We start from the raw sequence: 22,917 nt of genomic DNA on the forward strand, positions 1-22,917 counted from the left end.
AATATGGATAAGTGCAACCAGTGTTGGTTAGGTACCTTCAGATTGGACAAAAGCAGTAATTGCATCTATCTATTAAGCAAGGGAACAGGAAGGATTGCAACAACTATCGAGGTATCTCGTTGATTAGTATACCAGGTAAAGTATTCACTGGCATCTTGGAAGGGAGGGTGCGATCAGTAGTTGGATGAAAACCAGTGTGGTTTCAGACCACAGAAGGGCTGTCAGGATCAGATTTTCTGTATGCGCCAGGTAATTGAAAATTGCTACGAGAGGAATAGGCAGTTGTGTTTATGTTTTGTAGATCTAGAGAAAGCATATGACAGGGTATCGAGGGAAAAGATGTTCGACATACTGAGGGATTATGGAATTAAAGGTAGATTATTAAAATCAATCAAAGGCATTTATGTTGACAATTGGGGTTCAGTGAGAATTGATAGTAGAATGAGTTCTTGGTTCAGGGTACTTACAGGGGTTAGACAAGGCTGTAATCTTTCACCTTTGCTGTTCGTAGTTTACATGGATCATCTGCTGAAAGGTATAAAATGGCAGGGAGGGATTCAGTTAGGTGGAAATGTAGTAAGCAGTCTGGCCTATGCTGACGACTTGGTGTTAATGGCAGATTGTGCCGAAAGCCTGCAGTCTAATATCTTGGAACTTGAAAATAGGTGCAATGAGTATGGTATGAAAATTAGCCTTTCGAAGACTAAATTGATGTCAGTAGGTAAGAAATTCAATTGAATGTCAGTTTGGAGATACAAAGCTAGAACAGGTCGATAATTTAAAGTATTTAGGTTGTCTGTTCTCCCAGGTTGGTAATATAGTAAGTGAGATTGAATCAAGGTGTAGTAAAGCTAATGCAGTGAGTTTGCAGTTGCGATCAGCAGTATTCTGTAAGAAGGAAGTCATCTCCCAGACGAAACTATCTTTACATCGGTCTGTTTTCAGACCAACTCTGCTTTATGGGAGCGAAAGCTGGGTGGACTGAGAATGTCTTATTCATAAGTTAGAAGTAACAGACATGAAAGTCGCGAAAATGATTGCTGGTACAAACAGGTGGGAACAATGGCAGGAGGGTACTCGGAATGTGTAGCCTACTGTTTGTACTGAACACGACTTAATAACGTGAACGCTTATTTCTAGCTCCATGATTATTATTATTATTATTATTATTATTATTATTATTATTATTATTATTATTAATAACAACACACATGTTTAAAGTATTTGTTCTGTATAACAATCATTTTAAGAGAATGAACATAAAACTATAAATGGGCGTATATCAATTTATAACATAACTCGAGATTGCAAAAATTTGTGTTAGGAGTTCTGCCGTTCGCTGTTTTTATTGATCAGGGTTCCGTGATGCAAAGGAAAGGTGTGAACCACTGATCTAGAGTCTCTCGTTATATGCAGCTAAGTCCTATAGTCTTCTGGATAGCTCTTATCGCTTGGCTATCCCTCTCAGCTCTGACGATGCTATTTATAACTGTATTTAATTTTGTGAGACGGGCAGCAAACAATGGTATGATGGTAAACGGGGTTGGAGGTCAAGTTGAGAATTTCACTAAGAGGATAAGTCCTGTCAATTTGAGTTGCTGTGTTGATGTGGTGAAAGTACCTCATGGGGATCACTCTAAGCGCGTAGGTGTTAATTTAAGGAGAAATTTTCATTGAGGTATTTACATAAACGGGTTTGTAAATGAAGGTTAAAACTCTCTTCATATGGTTATGATGGTAGTTAGGGATTGGAATAATTTACCAAGACAGATATTCGTTAAAATTCCAACTTCTTTGACATTATTAACAAAAAGACTAGGTAAACTACTGCCCTAAATGCAGATCGGTGGTCAGTGATTGACTGAATTTATGTTATACAATTAAATCAAACCTTATCATAACGTGCTGTGAATTACGTATATTTTGTTATAAAGTCGAGCAATGAAGAAGTAGGAATGGACGAGAAGGTACTACGCTAAACGTAATTAGAGTATGAACTTCGGATTTATAAAAGATATTAATTTACGTGTCACATAAATAAATAAATAAAACACGAAAGAGAAATGTTATGATGTTAATCTGGATTTTTCTTGTTAAGCGCCGATCTTCAACAGCAGCAGGCTGTAAGCCAAACCAGGCTATAAATAGAACCGCGTAGCATGAACCCTATTATTATTTTGTCAATTATTACAGCTGTCTGGTCTTAACATCTCATGCACTTTTTACATGCATGCTCACACGCAGGTTTGAAATTCCGTCAAGTACAATGATTGTTCTAAATGATGATGATCCTCCTGAACACCGTCATGGCAGCAAATGCTCATAGAATATGCACAATATTGGTTTAGTTAAGAGAGTACTAAATAATATTACAGGAAATCTGATCGTTTCCAGGCATACCATTAACCAGACCGGAACTGTCGGCAGCCATGGTTTCCCATTTTCACCCCAGGCAAATGCTGGGTCTGTACCTTAATGCCACGGCCGCTTCCTTCCCACTCCTAGCCCTTCCCTGTCCTATCGTCGCCATAAGACCTATCTATGCGACGTAAAGTAACTAGCTAGGAACTGTATAGCAGACCATACTTTTGTGGAATAGGCCCCAGCAAATGATGTTACTTGATCACACTCCTGCAAATTGAATTTAATTACCGAATGTGTGCAGCCGTTTAAAATGAAGTTCAATGTTTCCAAATTAAATAGTACCTAATCTAATTAATACATGCTTCTTCTTCCTCTTCAAGTAAATTTAGAGCGTCTTGATCAACAGGTAGGGGGTGGGGAGGGTAGAGGTGTATATAATTTATTTGAGTTAGAAATGAGAAGAGTTATGTTAGGTACTGATATCATCATGGATCCAGTAATCTCATGATACACCTAAGGATAGTTCTCCAACAGACTCTTTTGGGTGAAAAATATCACAATTCATTGTATGCCACAATAGAAGACTATTTTTTAATAATATAATTGTCCTGGAAAACCAAAGCAGACTTTTTCGATGGCCATTTCCCAAAACCTTCATTTTGAGACAGCACAGGCGTTAGCCGCGAGAGGGCAGCGAAGGGGTCCTTGAGGGGTGCACCCCTTCCGTGCTGTTTATTCAATAACATTAATACAAGTACCAGACGGAATGAAATGCAGGCGCATGGCCTGTTACGATACACATGATAAAGAAACATGTTATTACAAAAGAGAAGTTCACAAGCATAAATTATATACAGATTACATGATTGATCTATATACACCATCCAAGGAACAGAACCACCGAGCTCGATAGCTGCAGTCGCTTAAGTGCGGCCAGTATCCAGTAATCGGGAGATAGTGGGTTCGAAACCCACTGTCGGCAGCCCTGAAGATGGTTTTCCGTGGTTTCCCATTTTCACACCAGGCAAATGCTGGGGCTGTACCTTAATTAAGGCCACGGCCGCTTCCTTCCCTTTCCCAGGCCTTCCCCATCCCATCGTCGCCATAAGACATATCTATGTCGGTGCGACGTAAAGCAAAAAAAAAAAAAGAACAGAACTATTATCTGCAAACGAAGATACCTCAAGAACGTCACCAGCTGCTGGGGAGGGGCTCGAAGATCACATATCCAAGGGAAGGCCAGTCAGCGATCTCTGGATGGCAGGAAGCGTAGTTTGGCGCGGGAGCCTGCGGGGCGAGGTCCGCCGTTGTCCTGCGCCAATAACAGCGTTACGTCTTGTCGACTTTTCGCCTCGCCCCGCGTGATCCGCGTCCTCTTCTCGGCCGAGATGCGGTGGCCCCGCGAGAGACCGCTGTCGGGCGTGGCGTAGGGGTGTACGTGAAGCCTTCGGGAAGCACTGCTACCTGGTCCGCGGCGGCTCTGTCTTCCTGCAGCGCGACGTCCCATCCTTGTGCTAGGGCCAAGTAGGGAAGGTTGGTCCTGTTGAAGAAGTATTTCTTCTGCGCTGGATCGAGATGAGGCCAGGCGCTGAGGGCCCAAAGGGTGGTGGCTGCGTCGTGATGATCTCGCCCCGTTAGTGTGACGGCGAGTTGGTCCTTTAATGCTAGGGCGATTTGGTAGACTTTGGGTTCCGGAGGGAGCGGAAGCCCTTTGTCGTAGGTTGGAGCCTGCAACTTGCGCCACTGAATGTCGTTGTGTTGTTGCTATTGGTCCGGACTTTCCGTACCGCCGTTGTAGGCGGGCTTTTCGTCTTCTAAAAAAGAATCCATATGGGTTTCCACATCCTTGAATCTGTCGGCGAGCGCATGTATGGCAGTGGCGAGAATTTTAATGTTTGTTTGTGACATCTCTTCTGATACTTGTATCTGTTGAAGAATTTCCGCAATAGTATCCACACTCTCTGAGCTTTGGGTGGCGCGTGTTTCTTGGACGACTGGAGTAATGTTGGTGGATCTGCTGATGAGTTTCCGACGTGGAGTGACACCTGATTGATCGGCTTTGCGTTGCCGGTATACCGCGTCCAAAAGGGTTTGCCACGAACCTGCTACGCAGGCGTAGCAGGGGGAGAGGTGATACTTCCACGTGGCGCGTCCCGGGTGGCGGATAGGCGGGTCCTCACCGGCTTGCCGGCGGACTTGAGGGAAATAAAATACCTCTCGCGGACCAAACACACACCCCCTGTGGGTGGGGGAGGCAGACGAATAATACACCCACGGTATCCCCTGCCTGTCGTGAGAGGCGACTAAAAGGGGCGACCAAGGGTTGATTGTATTAGAACCATGAAACTACTTGTGATTAGTACCACCACGCGGAGAACACCAAGGGTTGCTTTTACTTGTGCGTAGTACCACTACATTGGGTACGAAATTGGTTTGTGATTAGTAGCACACAGGAGCACCGTGCGGTCGGCTTTTGCAGTACCTGTGATTAGTACCACCATATGAGCGGGACCATGGGATGATAGCTACCATGGTTCTGCCTTGCCTATGATTAGTACCCACTATATGAGGAACACCACGGGATAGGGAGAGGTCCCTGTGGTTAGTACTCTTATGTGATGAACACCATAGGTTTGCGTTGCCTGTAAATGGCGCCGCAAAGTGAGGAAAACATAGGTCTGTATTCTATGTCGGATTTCATAAACTCTGAGTAGTACAATAGTGTGTGGAATACCGCAAGTCTCTGCTACTTTTGATTAGTACCGCAACAGAGCAAATACCATGGTTCTACTTTGCTAGCGATCAGTACCGTTATGAGGGGCCGATAACTTCGATTTAGGACGCCCTGTTGACTGCACACATAATCGATTGTGTTATGCTATAGCAGTAGTCCCTTGGTCAGTAATACTATTTTGTCACGTCAGTTTATGTGAATGTGAGACCTTGCGAGTCGCATCCACTGATTGTTTTATTTTCATGTCCATCCATCCATTCATTCTTTGTTCTCACGCTTTTGAATTCTGGTCAATGGAGAATTTTAGACTTTTAATATGTTATTCCATTTCGTACCATTGGGGGCCGATGACCTAGATGTTAGGCCCCTTTAAACAATCATCAATCATCATCAAAAGGGTTTGCAGCATACTCCGATGCCTGGTGGGTGACTGGGGATACGTTCTCGACTGACAGTTACAGTGAGGTCTTAGTTGCTTGATCAGCAGGTAGGGGGTGGGGAGGGTGGAGGTGTATTTAATTAATTTGAGCTAGAAATGAGAAGAGTTATGTTAGGTACTGGTATCATCATGGGTACAATAATCTCATGATACACTTAAGGATAGTTCTCCAACAGACTCTAACTTTTGGGTGAAAAATATCACAATTTATTGTAAGCCACAATAGAAAACTATTTTTTTTAATAATATAATTTTCCTGAAAACCAAAGCAGACTTTTTTGATGACCGTTTCCCAAAACTTTCATTTTTTCTAAAAATAAGCTAAATTATCTTAAAAATGACATCAATCAACTTTGGAATAAATTGTTAGATTATGTTCACATGGTGCTGTGCATTAATCTGATGAATAATAATAGTTGTACTGTTCACAGAATTAAACAAAATTAATGACTTTTTGATTATGATATTTATGAAAAAAAAGAAAGGAGACTTGAAACCCTAGACTAGGAATGTTTTGTTGAGTTGTAATATACTGGCATGTCTCCTTCTCTTCACGTGCCTAATTTGAAATTTCTTACTTCAATAGTTAGTTAATCACTCACCCACTGATCTGCACCTAGGGCAGTTGGCAGATACCACATCAGTTGTTTACCTGGTATTTAATTCTGTGAACAATACAACTATTGTTATTCATCAGATTAATTCATCATATTAAGTTCTGTAGTTTCGTTCTTGTGCTGTGTATGCCTAGTAGACGTCACTCATCTCGACAATCATTTGTGAACCTCTTTAACCAATTATGTGAAACTGACACCTAGAAAACATATCAGAAACAAACGAGTTACAAGAGAAGTGGGTCAAATTCAGAGGCGTAACGAATATGATACAAGCCCCCTTGCAAGAAAAATAATTGGGCCCTCAAAAAATGTTATAAATCCTAGGAATAACACATACACAATTACTACAGCAGATACAAGAATAACTTTAATAATCTATGTTTATTTAATGTATACAAAATATTTGTTACAAGACTAAGTCGTTTATTCATAGATTTTATTTTTAAAATTACATATTTTGTAGGGATTGAAATTCAACATAAATATATGTTTCTATATTTTGTTTTTAAATGTTTAAAACTCTCATGTACTCATATTAGAGTCTAAAGAAACTGGACCACGCGATGTACTTTCTGAGATCCAAAGTCATTGACAATTTCAGTTATATCACTTGATGTCAATATTCGAGTCTGTCTTGGGTCATACCATTTCGCAGGTAATTCTTTAAAGGCTAAGTCTCGGTTTAGAAAATGGTCGTTTTGCGAAAGAAAAGGTCTAAAATGTGATATTTTGATATCAATTTTCATTGGCTTTTCTTATAATAGCTTTGTGCTGGTCTTTCTGAGAGAGCGTCACCCTCGTGTTGCGAGAGACGGCTGTGCTATACTCAACACAATAACAGTGCAACCACCTGGCAGTTTCTCTATTTACGAATTATAAAAACAATATTTTTTGTCCCATTCAACAATGATATCAAGATGTCACCTTTCTCCTGCAGAGTGACATTCGAGTAAAATGATGTATTCGTTTATTTCTTCTTTGCAGGCCCTAACGTTACGCCACTGGTCAAATTAATTTTCACCAGGCGAGTTGGTCGTGCGTTTAGGGGCGCGCGGCTGTGAGCTTGCATCCGGGAGATAGTGGGTTCGAATTCCACTGTTGGCAGCCCTGAAGATGGTTTTCCGTGGTTTTCCATTTTCATACCAGGCAAATGCTGGCGCTTTACCTTAATTAAGGCTACAGCCGTTTCTTTCCAACTCCTATGCCTTTCCTATCCTATCGTCGCCAAAATACCTGTCTGTGTCGGTGCGACGTAAAGCCGCTAGCAAAAAAATAAAAAGTCTTACCGACACTGGTAGGTTTACGGCAACGATGAGATACGAAAGGACTAGTTAGGATTGGGAAAGAAGCGGCCGTTGCCTTAATTAAGGGACAGCCCCAGCATTTGCTTTGTGAAAAAAGATGAATTCCTCAGGATGTTAAATGGGGGTTAAGACCGGAAAACAAAAATACCCATTCCTCCGAAAACTTTTAGCGTAGGGTATAGTAGATATTTTGGATTCAGGAGGTCAAATGGACTGTATCGCGATTGACCTGTCTAAAGCATTTGATAGGGTGGATCATGGGAGACTACTGGCAAAAATGAGTGCAATTGGACTAGGCAAAAGAGTGACTGAATGGGTTGCTATATTTCTAGAAAATAGATCTCAGAGAATTAGAGTAGGCGAAGCTTTATCTGACCCTGTAATAATTAAGAGGGGCAGTATTATTGGACCTTTATGGTTTATTATATATATATATATAAATGATTTGAGTAAACAGGTGGAATCAGAGGTAAGGCTTTTTGCGGATGATGTTATTCTGTATAGAGTAATAAATAAGTTACAAGATTGTGAGCAACTGCAACGTGACCTCGATAATGTCGTGAGATGGACAGCAGGCAGTGGTATATTGATAAACGGGATTAAAAGTCAGGTTGTGAGTTTCACAAATAGGAAAAGTCCTCTCAGTTTTAATTACTGCGTTGATGGGGTGAAAGTTCCTTTTGGGGATCATTGAAACTATCTAGGTGTTAATATAAGGAAAGATCTTTATTGGGGTAATCATATAAATGGGATTGTAAATAAAGGGTACAGATCTCTGCACTTGGTTATGGGGGTGTTTAGGGGTTGTAGTAAGAATGTGCAGGAAAGGGCATATAAGTCTCTGGTAAGACCCCAACTAGAGTATGGTTCCAGTGTATGGGACCCTCACCAGGATTACTTGATTCAAGAACTGGAAAAAAATCCAAAGAAAAGCAGCTCAATTTGTTCTGGATGATATCCGACAAAAGAGTAGCGTTACAAAAATGTTGCAAAGTTTGGGCTGGGAAGAACTGAGAGAAAGGAGACGAGCTGCTCGACTAAGTGGTATGTTCTGAGCTGTCAGCGGAGAGATGGCGTGGAATGACATTAGTAGGCCAATAAGTTTGAGTGACGTCTTGAAAAGTAGGAAAGATCACAATTTGAAGATAACGTTGGAATTCAAGAGGACAAATCGGGGCAAATATTCATTTATAGGAAGGGGAGTTAGGGATTGGAATAACTTACCAAGGCAGATGTTCAGTAAATTTCCAATTTCTTTGAAATCGTTTAGAAAAATGCTAGGAAAACAACAGATAGGGAATCTGCCACCTGGGCAACTGCCCTAAATGCAGATCAGTATTGATTGATTCGAAGACATAATTCCAAATGACGGAATGTATTTTTAAATCGTAGATGTAAAATAGGAATTATTTTTAAGCATTCCACCGTTAAGAGGTTAAATGAGTTTAGCTCCAGAAACAAAATTATTCATCCCTCCAAAATCGTTTGACCCGAAGTTGTAATTTTACAAGATGTATTATTTTATGTCTTAGGTGTCAAATTAGATGTAACTCAAAATTTTTAATGATGATGGTAATAATAATAATAAATAATAATAATAATAATAATAATAATAATAATAATAATAATAATGGTTTTACGTCCCACTAATTACTTTTATACCGGGCGAGTTGGCCGTGCGGTTAGGAGCGCGCAGCTGTGAGCTTGCATCCGAGAGATAGTGTGTTTGAACCCCACTGTCGGCAGCCCTGAAGATGGTTTTCCGTTATTTCCCATTTTCACACCAGGCAAATGCTGAGGCTTTACCTTAATTAAGGCCACGGCTGCTTCCTTCCCATTTTTAGGTCTTTCCTATCACATCTTCGCCATAAGACCTTTCTGTGTCGGTGCGACGTAAAGCAACTAGCAATAAAAAAATTTTTTATGGCTGTCGGAGACGCTGAGGTGCCGGAATTTTGCTCTGCGGGGTGGCCTGACGTATTTGAACACCAAATACCATCGGACCTGTCAACGTGGGCTCAGAAAGCCAGCGCCTTAACCGTCTGAGCCACTGAGCGTGGCTTCAAAACGTTTCTTCCCTTTGGAGTTTAGGTAGGGAATTGACAATTACAATATTCATTTTTCAGAAAACGTTTCACGTACCCGGTACGAACTTAAAATTTTTCATAAAGGTTGGTTTTCTATGTCCTATGTCCTAGATGTTAAATAAGAAATATTTTTAAAACATTCTACCCCTGAAACAAAGCATTCATTCCTCCATTATTGTTCGACGTACCGTCACGAAGTCAGATGTTTAACGTTGGTCGCATCTACAATCTAGATGTTAAATGACATAGGGTTTTAAAACACTCCATTCAGCATTGTGATAAACAAAGACAAGGAACGTATGAGACGTTATTATTGTCTGCTTTAATAATTACCTACACCACTGTCATTCTCTAGGTGTCATTTATGTATGCAATAAATTTTTCTGGCATTATTTCACAATAACAACTTTTTCGGTTCACTTTCAGTATCCATTTTTTTCTTTCTTTTCCGTATTCCTTCCATGGGAACGCGAAAAAACACTCATCGCTATAACGATCTGAATGATGGTAGTTCACGACACAATAATGTCGTTTAGTATGATGAGAGCATTTCATATTGGCACAATATGTGAATTACGTGTTACAGTATACTATTACACAGACAAATAACAAATCTTTCCGTCAATCAACACCACAAAGAAACATGGGAAAGATTGTCTCTCCTGATTAACACAACTCTATATGAATTTAACACCACCTACAGACACTCCTAGTGATTAAGAGAGGACATCTACTCTACCTTCGGCTGCTTTTCAAGATACACTTCTTATTTATTGGAATTCTCTCATTCAACTTTGGTTATTTATACTGTTAGACAATTGAATTGAAAGATGTCCCCTCTCATTGCATAACAAGACGGCTATTCAATAGCATTCATACACTGTATTAAGTTGTCTGGCTCCATGGCTAAATAGTTAGCGTGCTGGCCTTTGGTCCAGAGGGTTCCGGACTCGGTTCCCGTCCGGGTCGGGGATTTTAACTTTAATTCAAATGGCTCGGGGGCTGGGTGTGAGTGGCGTATTCAGCATTATAAATCATCCTAGGTAGGGCCCTCATTTTCACAGACATGCAGGTCGCCTAATAGGCCGTCTACGAGAAAAAGACCTGCACCAGGCCTCTCCGGACGCTATACACCATTATTATGATTGTACTAGCTGATGTACCCGTGCTTCGCTACGGGATTCTCAGAAAGATTGTCTTCGTGGTTTTCCTAACTGAAGTCAACTTGGGCCATTATAAAATCTTAAGTAGGAATGTAGTAATTAAAAGTAATGTTATCATACAAAATACTCGATCAAATGAAAAAGCACACATTTTCTCACTTTTAACGAACAGTACTACGGTGCCAATCTAACAGTCCAAAGTTCCAGTGTTGGAATGACCAGGCCGCAGACAGCCGTGAACACTCCTCTGCCATTGTTCCGTTAAATATGCACACTGCTCATTCCAGTCAGTGCCTCAGAGTAGGGATTGAATAGCCCGAATGTTATGATGAACCAGTGTGGTACGTACCACTAATATCAGAAAATTTGTGAACCAGCGGAATGACATGCTAAAGAAGAAAGTTGTCCAACTTCTCATCTACTTCCCGCCAATATTCAGGCAGGCCAGTTGGCCGTTTGGTAAGGGGCGCGTAGTTTGCATCCGGGAGGTAGTGGGGTCGAACCCCACTGTTGACAGCCCTGAAGATGGTTTTACGTGGTCTCCCATTTTCACACCAGGCAAATGCTGGGGCTGTACTGTAATTAAGGCCAGGGCCGCTTCCTTTCCACTCCTAGCCCTTTTGCTATCCCATCGCCCCCATAAGACCTATCTGAGTCGGTGCGAGGTAAAGCAAATTTTTAAAAAACCTCGGTATACAGCAGTAATCCCATCTATGGGAGATGAATTGCAACAGGGACACAAAGCACATCCTAACAATCAATGGACAGTGTAATGTTATTGTTGATCAATGTTAAGAGCTTTCTGTACTGTAGACCTTCGCATTCAGTTTTCTTTCGACTCTCTGATATTAGGGCGTCTTACAAAATTATTTATAGCATAGGCTGTAGTTCCTTATTCCCCAACTTTGCATACCGATTTTCATTAAATTCTGTTTACCCATTTTCTCGTGACTCGGTGCTGATATGGCCTTGTTGTTGTTTGAGTCATCAGTCCATAGACTGGTTTGATGCAGCCCACCATGCCACCCTATCCGTGCTAACCTTTTCATTTCTACGTAACTACTGCATCCTACATCTGCTCTAATCTGCTTGTCATATTCATACCTTGGTCTACCCCTACCGTTCTTACCACCTACAAAAACCAACTGAACAAGTCCTGGGTGTCTTAAGATGTGTTCTATCATTCTATCTCTTCTTCTAGTCAAATTTAGCCAAATCGATCTCCTCTTGCCAATTCGATTCATTATCTCTTCATTTGTGATTCGATCTATCCATCTCACTTTCAGCATTCTTCTGTAACACCACATTTCAAAAGCTTCTATTCTCGTTCTTTCTGAGCTAGTTATCGTCCATGTTTCACTTCCATACAATGCCACGCTCCACACGAAGGTCTTCAAAAACATCTTTCTAATTCCTATATCAATGTTTGAACTGAGCAAATTTCTTTTCTTAAGAAAGCTCTTCCTTGCTTGTGCTAGTCTGCAGTTTGTCCTCCTTACTTCTGCCATCGTTAGTTATTTTACTACCCAAGTAACAATATTCATCTACTTCCTTTAAGACTTCATTTCCTAATTTAATATTTCCTGCGTCACCTGCCTTCGTTCGACTGCACTCCATTACTTTTGTTCATCTTGTACTCCTTACCCAAGATTTCGCCCATACCATTTAGCAGTTTCTTGAGATCATCTGCAGTCTCAGATAAAATAACAATATCATCAGCAAATCTCAATGTTTTGATTTCCTCTTCTTGGATTGTGATCCCCTTTCCTAATTCCTCTTTGATTTCCTTTACTGTCTGTTCTATGTCAGCATTGAAACGGAGGGGGGACAAACTGCAGCCTTGCCTCACTCTTTTCTGGATTGCTGCTTCTTTTTCAAAGCCCTCGATTCTTATCACTGCAGACTGATTTTTATACAGATTGTAGATAATTCTTCGTTCTCGGTATCTGATCCCAATCACCTTCAGAATCTGAAATAACTTGGTCCATTCAACATTATCGAATGCCTTTTCTAGATCTACGAATGCCATGTACGTGGGTTTGTCCTTCTTGATTCGATCCGCTAAGATCAGACTAAAGTCAGGATTGCTTCACGTGTTCCTACATTTCTTTTGAAGCCAAATTGATCTTCTCCCAACTCAGCTTCAACTTGTTTTTCCATTCTTCTGTAAATAATACATCTTAAAGCCAATAACATCATTATTATCATAAACTATGTTACGATATGCATTATTCGAACATGCCACAATTCTACTTACCTGGTTATTTCCCAGAGAGACCTACAACACATACATACATACATACATACATACATACATACATACATACATACATACATACATACATACATACATTATCATTATAGACTGTTATGCCTTTCAACGTTCAGTCTGCAAGCCTCTGAGAATTTACTAAACGTCGCCACAATCCTCGATTTGCAACTAGTGTTGTGGCCTCATTTAGTTCTATACCTCTTATCTTTATTTCGTTAGAAACCGAGTCTAACCATCGTCGTCTTGGTCTCCCTCTACTTCTCTTACCCTCCATAACAGAGTCCATTATTCTCCTAGGTAACCTATCCTCCTCCATTCGCCTCACATGACCCCACCACCGAAGCTGGTTTATGTGTACAGCTTCATCCATCGAGTTCATTCCTAAATTAGCCTTTATCTCCTCATTACGAGTACCCTCCTGCCATTGTTCGCACCTATTTGTACCAACAATCATTCTCGCTACTTTCATGTCTGTTACTTGTAACTTATGAATAAGATATCCTGAGTCCACCCAGCTTTAACTCCCGTAAAGCAAAGTTGGTCTGAAACCAGACCGATGTAAAGATAGTTTTGTCTGGGAGCTGACTTCCTTCTTACAGAATACTGCTGATCGCAATTGCGAGCTCACTGCATTAGCTTTACTACACCTTGATTCAATCTCACTTACTATATTACCATCCTGGGAGAACAGACAACCTAAATACTTTAAATTATCGACCTGTTCTAGCTTTGTATCACCAATCTGACATTCGATTCTGTTGAATTTCTTACCTACTGACATCAATTTAGTCTTAGAGAGGCTAATTTTCATACCATATTCATTGCACCTATTTTCAAGTTCCAAGATATTAGACTGCAGCCTTTCGGCACAGTCTGCCATTAAGACCAAGTTGTCAGCATAGGCCAAACTGCTTACTACTTTTCCACCTAACTGAATCCCTCCCTGCCATTTTATACCTTTCAGCAGATGATTCATGTAAACTACAAACAGCAAAGGTGAAAGATTACAGCCTTGTCTAACTCCTGTAAGTACCCCTGAACCAAGAACTCATTCTACCATCAATTCTCACTGAAGCCCAATTGTCAACATAAATTCCTTTGATTGATTTTAATAATCTACCTTTAATTCCATAGGCCCCCAGTATGGCGAACTTCTTTTCCCTCGGTACCCTGTCATATGCTTTCTCTAAATCTACGAAACATAAACACAACTGCCTATTCCTCTCGTAGCATTTTTCAGTTACCTGGCGCATACTGAAAATCTGATCCTGTCAGCCTCTCTGTGGTCTGAAACCACACTGGTTTTCATCCAACTTCCTCTCAACGACTGATCGCACCCTCCCCTTCCAGGATGCCAATGAATACTTGCCTGGTATACTAATCAATGAGATACCTCGATAGTTGTTGCAATCCTTCCTGTTCCCTTGCTTATAGATAGGTGCAATTACTGCTTTTGTCCAATCTGAAGGTACCTTACCAACACTCCACGCTAATTTTACTACTCTATGAAGCCATTTCATCCCTGCCTTCCCACTGTACTTCACCATTTCAGGTCTAATTTCATCTATTCCTGCTGCCTTATGACAATGCAGTTTATTTACTATCCTTTCCACTTCCTCAAGGATAATTTCACCAACATCCTTTTCCTCCTTTCCATGCGGTTGGCTGTTTTCAAAACCACCATGATGATTTCCTTTTACATTGAGAAGATGTTCAGAATATTCCCTCCACCTCTCCAGTGATTCCCTGGGATCTATTATGACTTCACCTGAATTACTCAAAACACTGTTCATTTCCTTTTTCCCTCCCTTCCTTTCTTTATTACTGTCCAGAAAGGTTTCCCTGCTGCTTGACCTAGCCTTTCCAGGTTAATACCAAAATCTTCCCATGACTTCTTTTTGGATTCAACAACTATTTGTTTCGCTTTGTTTCTTTCATCTACGTACCAATCCCTGTCTGCCTTGGCCCTTGTTTTGAGCCATTTCTGATAAGCCTTCTTTTTACGTTTACAGGCTGCTCTCACTTCATCATTCCACCAAGATGTTCGCCTTTTCCCATTTTTACACACAGTTGTTCCTAGGCATTCCCTTGCTGTTTCTATTACAGCATCCCTGTATGCCACCCATTCACTTTCTATATCCTGAACCTGCTTACTGTCTACTGTTCAAAATTTCTCACTATCATATCCATGTACTTCTGTCTGATTTCCTCATCCTGGAGACTTTCTACCCTTTTTCGTTTTTAGACAGATTTCACTTTCTCTACCCTAGGCCTAGAGATACTTAGTTCACTACAGATCAGATAGTGGTCTATATCATCGAAAAATTCGTACATTCCTAACAGATTTCCTGAATTCAAAGTCAGTTAAGATATAGTCTATTATGGATCTGGTACCCCTAGCCTCCCATGTGTAGGGGTGAATAGGCTTATGCTTGAAGAATGTATTCGTAACTGCTAAACACATACTAGCACAGAAGTCCAGCAAATGCTTCCCATTCCCAAGAGCTTCCATATCTTCCCCACATTTACCAATCACCCTTTCGTATCCTTCAGTTCTATTCCCAACTCTCGCATTGAAATCATCCATTAGCACTATTCTATCCTTGCTGTTGACCCTGACCATGATGTCACTCAATGCTTCATAAAACTTGTCAACTTCATCCTCATCTGCACCCTCACATGGTGAATACACGGATACAATTCTTGTCCTAATTCCTCCCACTGACAAATCTACCCACATCATTCGCTCATTTGCGTGCCGAACAGAAACTATGTTGCGTGCAATGGTATTCCTGATAAGGAGCCCTACCCCAGACTCTGCCCTTCCCTTTCTAACACCTGTCAAGTACACTTTATAATCTCCTATCTCTTCCTCATTATCTCCCCTTACCCGAATATCACTTACTCCTAGCACATCCAGATCAATCCTCTTTGCTGACTCAGCCAGTTCTACCTTCTTTCTTCCATAAGCCCCATTAATATTGATAGCTCCCCATCAAATTCCATTTCGTTCGCCAAGTTGTTTCCAAGGAGTCCCTCGCCTATCAAATGGGAGTGGGACTCCATTACTCCCATAGGTCCGAGGCTTGCTTAAAGTGTTCTGAGCTTGGTAAATTCATGAAGCAGTATGCTGCCCTACTTGCACATAGTCCAAGTGAGGATCTCTCCTCTAACGGGTTATGGACCACCGGTGAATTGTATAGTCCTATCCGCCTGAGCACAAGGAGGGCCATGACTCAGAATATGTCCTAGATGCTCACTCCCATTCCATAGCAACTGGTATCCCGACTCTCAGACCACTTACTAGGCCACTCAGCCGTTGCCCATGGTTCACGAACTAGGACGTGTAACTACAGTAACCCACAAACATGAACCACAATCTCCTATATAAAAAGAAAATATGCGTTACTTTTACCGCAAATGTAACACCAGTGATTTTCATAATACCGCAATGGCAGTACCGTTTAATCTTGCAAGCCACAAAAATCCCATGACTGCATAGTGCCAACTTGCATGAGATGTTGTATCGGCAAGTAGGGTCCGTAAACTGTATGGTTAGCGACACTGAATCCAACCCAACAATTATAAATTAACTATAAATTACTACCTTCTGTATTAACAGCTTACATGGCAGGGACTATAATTTGAATTCCTCTTTTGGTTTAAGATATTACATTATTGCTTCTTGCAGTCCATTGTTCTGCGTGACCGAGGTGGCAAAGGTGTGCTCAATTCGCACGGAAGTCGAAAGATTTAAGGAACGAGATTTCTATTCCCGATGTGCATATGGCCCTATGCCAAAAATGAGTACCAGGTTAATTCCTGGGAGCAAAGGCAGCCGGCCGGAGAGCTAACCACTCTACCCCATCAAGTGCCAAGTTTGTGGATGAAATGAATTTGTGTGTTATGGATAGTGGAAGCCTCTACCTTCCACCCTTCCAAGGGCCTTCTTGAGCTGTATGGAGTGCCAACCTGCAAGATTAACATTAATTGTAAGATGTATCGCCAAGTAGGGAAGTCCCTAAACTGTATGGTTAGCTACACTGAATCAAACCCAACAGTAAGAAAATAACTATAAATCACTACCTTCTTTATTGCCATGCTATTGTTGTTTAAGGTTACCAGTATGTTGTGATCACTTGGAGAACTCCCAAGTACTCTCATATTTCATATTGCACCTCCCTTGTTCAACTATTGGTCTGTTTCTACCCTTGCAGTATTAGGATACTGAGACCTGAGGAATCTTCATTATCATACCCAGTGTGGTCATTTAAGTTTCTTTCGCCGGTACTTTCTTTCAAACCGAGCTCGATAGCTGCAGTCGCTTAAGTGCGGCCAGTATCCAGTAATCGGGAGATAGTGGGTTCGAGCCCCACTGTCGGCAGCCCTGAAGATGGTTTTCCGTGGTTTCCCATTTTCACACCAGGCAAATGCCGGGGCTGTACCTTAATTAAGGCCACGGCCGCTTCCTTCCAATTCCTAGGCCTTTCCTATCCCATCGTCGCCACAAGACATATCTGTGTCGGTGCGACGTAAAGCAAATAGCAAAAAAACTTTCTTTCAAAGGTTCAACATTTTACACCTTTCCCCTAATTAATATTAAGAGATGATGATTATTTCATTATATTCCCCATTAACAATAATCGGCATCAGGAGTCCAATTTGGATTAGGCTATTACCTTACCCACATCTGAAAAATGAGCTAATTCCAGATCTTAAGAAGTATACATGTAATTTTATTAGCTGTACATTAGTCAATCTACCCGTATAGCAGAAGACCGTGGAGGATGGAAACGGGTACAAAGGAATATCTTCAGAGATCACGATCCTCAGGATTGAGGGACCGATATAGACAGACAGACAGACATTAGACAGACATTAGACAGATTGGTGTTCTTCAAGAATCCACACACTGGAAACCATAATTTAAAGAATTTTTTTTGCTAGTGGCTTTACTTCGCACTGACACAGATAGGTCTTATGGCAACGATGGGATAGGAAAGGCCTAGGAGGTGGAAGAAAGCGGCCGTGGCCTTAATTAAGGTACATCCCCAGCATTTGCCAGGTGTGAAAATGGGAAACCACGGAAAACCATCTTCAGGGCTGCCGACAGTGGGATTCGAACCCACTATCTTCCGGATGCAAGCTCACAGCCGCGCGCCTCTAACTACATGGCCAACTCGCCCGGTAAAACCATAATTGACACACATTTCAAATTCAAATGATCCCTTGTTGTAAAAATGGATGCAATAGTGGATATTGTTGCAGGGTGTTTTATGAACTAAATTATAACTTGCACGGTGTGATTCTGCTGCCCCTTCCAATGTAGTTTTATGCAACCCAAATATTATTCAGAGATGAGGCTCTGGTCATGGGGGATTCCATTGTTAGACATGTGGGGAAAGTCTATGGGGGAAAGCAAACCAGGGTTGAATGTTATCCAGGAATTATGTTGAAGCAGATGTTGAGGAAAGTAGAAGAGGAGGAGGAGGAGGGAAAGGATAAGGTGGTAGTATTTCACGTTGGTACCAACCATGTAAGGCAACCAGGTATAAGTGCCAACATAGTTGGGGATGTGTGGGATCTGGTAAATGCAGCATGGGTGGAGTTTAAGGAAGCACAGATTATTATCAGTGGAATACTGTGTAGGAGGGATATTGAATGAAAGGTGATTGGGGATTTAAATGAGACAATGGAGTGGGTATGTGGGGAAACTGGGAGTGAGATTTCTAGATCCTATTGGGTGGGTAGGAGATAGGGATCTGCCCTCATATGGTCTTCACTTAAACTGCAGTGGTACGCATAAGTTAGGCAGTTTGTTTAGTATGGTTATAGGGATGTATATGTATGTACAGTCAGGGAAATACGGTGGTCTAGGGAGCGGTGATAAGGGTACAGGGATCTGGAAGTCAAGTAGGGATGACATATAAATGTTAGTGTTGAACTGTAGAAGTATTGTACAGAAAGTAATATAATTAAGTAATTTTTTTGCTAAGGGCTTTACGTCACTCCGACACAAGTAATTTAATAGATACTTACCAGATATTGTAATAGGCGTTGAATCGTGGCTGAGAAATGCTATAATGGATGCGGAAATTTTCTCACGGGACTGGAGTGTGTATCGTAGAGATAGGATAGGAATGGTAGGAGGGGGAGTATTCTTTCTGGTGAAAGAAGAATTTGTAAGCTACGAAAAAGTTAGATGAGAAACATGAAATTCTAGGTGTAAGGCTCATTTCTAAAGATAATAGGCAACTTGATGTCTTTGGAGTGTACAGACCGGGAAGGGGCAGGGCTCACGCTGATTCAGAATTATTTGATAACATAATCAGCTGTGTGGGAAACGAAATGGAAAGGAACGTGATAATAGCGGGTGATCTCAATTTACCGAACGTCAATTGGGAAGGCAATGTGAACGGCAGTAAGCATGACCAACAAACGGCAAATAAGTTAATATGGGAAGGACAGCTGATTAAAAAAGTGATGGAAACAATATTCTGGATGTGGAGCTGGTAAAACCAGATGAGCTCTGTAGAGAAACCGAAGTAATAGATGGTATCGGTGATCACGCAGCTGTTTTTACGTAGTTAATAAATAAATGTGAAAGAAAGGAGTATTAGGCAGTACCATATGCCTGATAAAACAGGCATGAGGGAGATTTAAAAAAATTAACTATCATCAGTTGACTCTTTAACACCTCACGATGCACGCTACTTTTAACGCCTTCCATACTGTCACAGATAGGCCTAACGTACACCACCACTAACCACAGTTACTACTCAACGGAAATTAGAAAGCAGAGCGCGGCAGCTGAGTGTAAACTTATGCACGGAACTGTCCTTGTAGCAGGAGCTCTGTTAGGAGGGGAAAGGCTACGCGAGATAGTCCAAAGTGCGCATGCGCTCCCAGATGTCTTCCTATCTTTATCTGTGTCGATGCGACATAAAGCCAATAGCAAAAAAAAAAAGTTTCTAACCATTTCTTCATGTTCCCTATCTCCTTTCTCTGCTCTTCCATCATGTCCTGTATTTCTTGCACCTTATCCCATTGGCAATTTTCTTGTATCACTTCCCTCGCTAACACCTTAAGTGCTGCCAAATCTTCCACAATGAATTTTTCACTGGTATTTGGGCCTGGGTTTAATTCCACCCCACCCCCCAATGACCAGTAGCACCACTAACACTACTGCTAACAGCACCGCTTTACCCATTTTTACCACCTTTTCTCTTATTACCAGTCCATTCTTGAACTCCTTCCTCTGCTTCCCCTGCCACCTCACAATCGCGGCTCGGTACTGCTCAATACCAACCATGTTCATGGCACGCACTGCACAACACGACCTCGCTCCTCGCTTGCTCAAACTAGACTGGACCTCAGTTTTTTTGATACCTTCATGACACCAGGTCGGGTCCTGTCTCCGTAGCCAGCTCCGCTTCCACCTCTTCATCAGTCGCAAACTGCTTGTCTCCAAGGTGCTACTTGAATTGTGGAAAGAGATAGAAATCACTCAAAGCAAGATCTAGAGAATAAGGTGGATGGGGAAAATGGTCCCATTTGAAGTTGTGCAGCTGAATGCGGGCGCGCATTTTCATGAAAGAGAAACACTTTCCAAGACAGAAGACCAGGATGTTTTCGTTTGATTACCGCTCTGAGCTTCGTAAGGACTGTGCAGTACCTCTCAGTTGTGACCATAGTGTGTCGGGACAGGTCGTCAACCAGTCCCAAAAGACAGTAGGTATAACTTTGCCCACAGAGGCTGGGGGTCTTGGCCCTTTTTGGTGCACGTTCACCAGGTTTCTTCCATACTATGTTTTGTAATTTTGTTTCTGGAGTTGAATGATGCACCCAGCTTTCATCTCCAGTGACAATATGGGAAAACAGTTCATATCCCTCTCTTTGAATCATTTACAGGAAAGCTCGATCCGTTGTTGCTTGTGAGCATCAGTAAGCAAACGTGGGACCCACAGACTTTTCAATACTGTATGACATCTGACAGGATTGTTGCAATAGAAGAGCATCCAATTTCCATACCAGGGGGCAGTCGATTCATTATCTCATCAATGCTGACACGTTGATCTTCATCCACCACATTCCGAACTGCAAAGGTGGCTGCATTACCTGTAGCAGTAATGGGCCTGCCGTTGTGCTCGCTGTCGTGTACATTTTACGACCCTTCCAGGAACCGTGAACGCCAGTGGCGAACCATTTGGATGTTCATGCATCCTTCACCAAAAACACACATTAAATTGCAATGAATATTGATAGCTGTTTCATTTTTCACCATGAAAAATCAAATAACAGATCGGAGTGCACAATTGGACACGCTTTCAAGCGGTAGTTCCATGGCAGCTGGTGCCGTACTGGTGAACGTGGAGCAAGCCCGCGCTGTTGAAGATCTAGCGCAGCCACCATACCCCACTGAATGTTCCTACAGTACCAACTTAATTTTTAAATATGGTTTGCAGAAAAAAAATAGGGAAACTTATTATTTTATTGGATGGCCTTTGTACATTAACTAGTGTGATGTTGACATTTTAACAGGCTTTAAATTAAATGTTTTAGAAAATATGTTTGTGTATAAGATAAAATTTAATCTAATTCTGACCATAAAATGTGATTGGAACGAATTACTTCAGAAAAAATTGAAATTTCATTTCCTTCTCAGATACAACAGAACCAATAATCATCAATAATAGAAAATATTCTTTTTTCATGTACTAAGCTGTAAAAAACAATAGGAATCTTTTAAAAGCAGTATGAGTTACCAGGAATATCATCTGGGTGAATAAAGAGTTTTTTTCCTTGCATATGAAGTTCTTGCATGCTCAAGTGATGAAATTCATATACAAATAACATGGCAGCTCCATCTGTTGATGGGTTTGTGAACTAAGCTGACCTCTGAATTTTTTGTAACTTAATAGGGAGACATATACCAGGTTGTTTCACTGTGAGAACACACTTTTTTAAAGGTTCTTACATGCATCCACTGAATTAATAGTTTTATAAATTACTGGATGGTTTCTTTTATTTTAATATTATCAGTGTAACCAGCCATTTCATTATCCAACCAAGAGTCTGATCCTGAGTAGGACAGTTAAGAGGGTGTCCACAGTTCCTCAAATATAATCTTGATATATAGGACGACGTGCTAAATCTCATACACTACATTTTAATATTACTCCAAACTTTTATTGAGGTGTATATATGTACTTTTGGTTTCACCATTGGTGATTCCTACCAAGTGATTTGACCGTGCGGTTAGGGGTGCACAGCTGTGATCTTGCATTTGGGAGACAGTGGGCTCAAACACCATAGTTGGCAGCCCTGAAGATTGTTTTCTGTGGTTTCCCATTTTCACACCAGGTTGTCCTTAATTAAGGCCACGGCTGCTTCCTTCCCACCCACTCCTAGCCTTTTCCTATCCTATCGTAGCTATATGACCTATCTATGTCGGTGCAACATAAAGCAACTTGTAAAAAAAAGAAAAAAAAGAGAGAGAGAATTGGTGATTCCTAACATGCTTATCAGGTGGGGTGTGGTCACTGTACCTCCAAGTGTTTGTTTAGAAAATAAATTAAACAACTATTATACAATATGCGAAGAGATGGAAATGTATTTAAAACAATCCAGATATCCAGTTACTTGAAAATGTTGCTTTTTTCTTTTTCTTGTTTTTTACATTATATTTCACCATTATATATTTGATCATCGTAAGTGATGAGAACTATACTACACATGAAATAAATTTCCCTCATCGATAATTTATACAGAAATCTATAGCAATATATAAAAATTTAGAATGTACAACGTAATTCAAAAGGTTGCTCAAACTAAAGTAGGCCATACATAGGTCAAAGTACAGCAACTTTCAAATAAGAACATTATAGTTTAGGACAAAACTCTACATCAGGGCATGGCTGTGAATGTCAGGAATTAT

The 22,917-nt window shown here is 41.0% G+C and overlaps 1 protein-coding gene across 3 annotated transcripts in view; it reads left to right on the forward strand.

Annotated features, from left to right (window-relative positions):
- The window catches only part of Stim (stromal interaction molecule), a 424,265-nt gene that overhangs the window by 189,459 nt on the left and 211,889 nt on the right, over positions 1-22,917 (forward strand). The window lies entirely within an intron of this gene.

The sequence above is a fragment of the Anabrus simplex genome, chromosome 3 (genome assembly GCF_040414725.1).
Source record: "Anabrus simplex isolate iqAnaSimp1 chromosome 3, ASM4041472v1, whole genome shotgun sequence".
Lineage (NCBI taxonomy): Eukaryota > Metazoa > Arthropoda > Insecta > Orthoptera > Tettigoniidae > Anabrus > Anabrus simplex.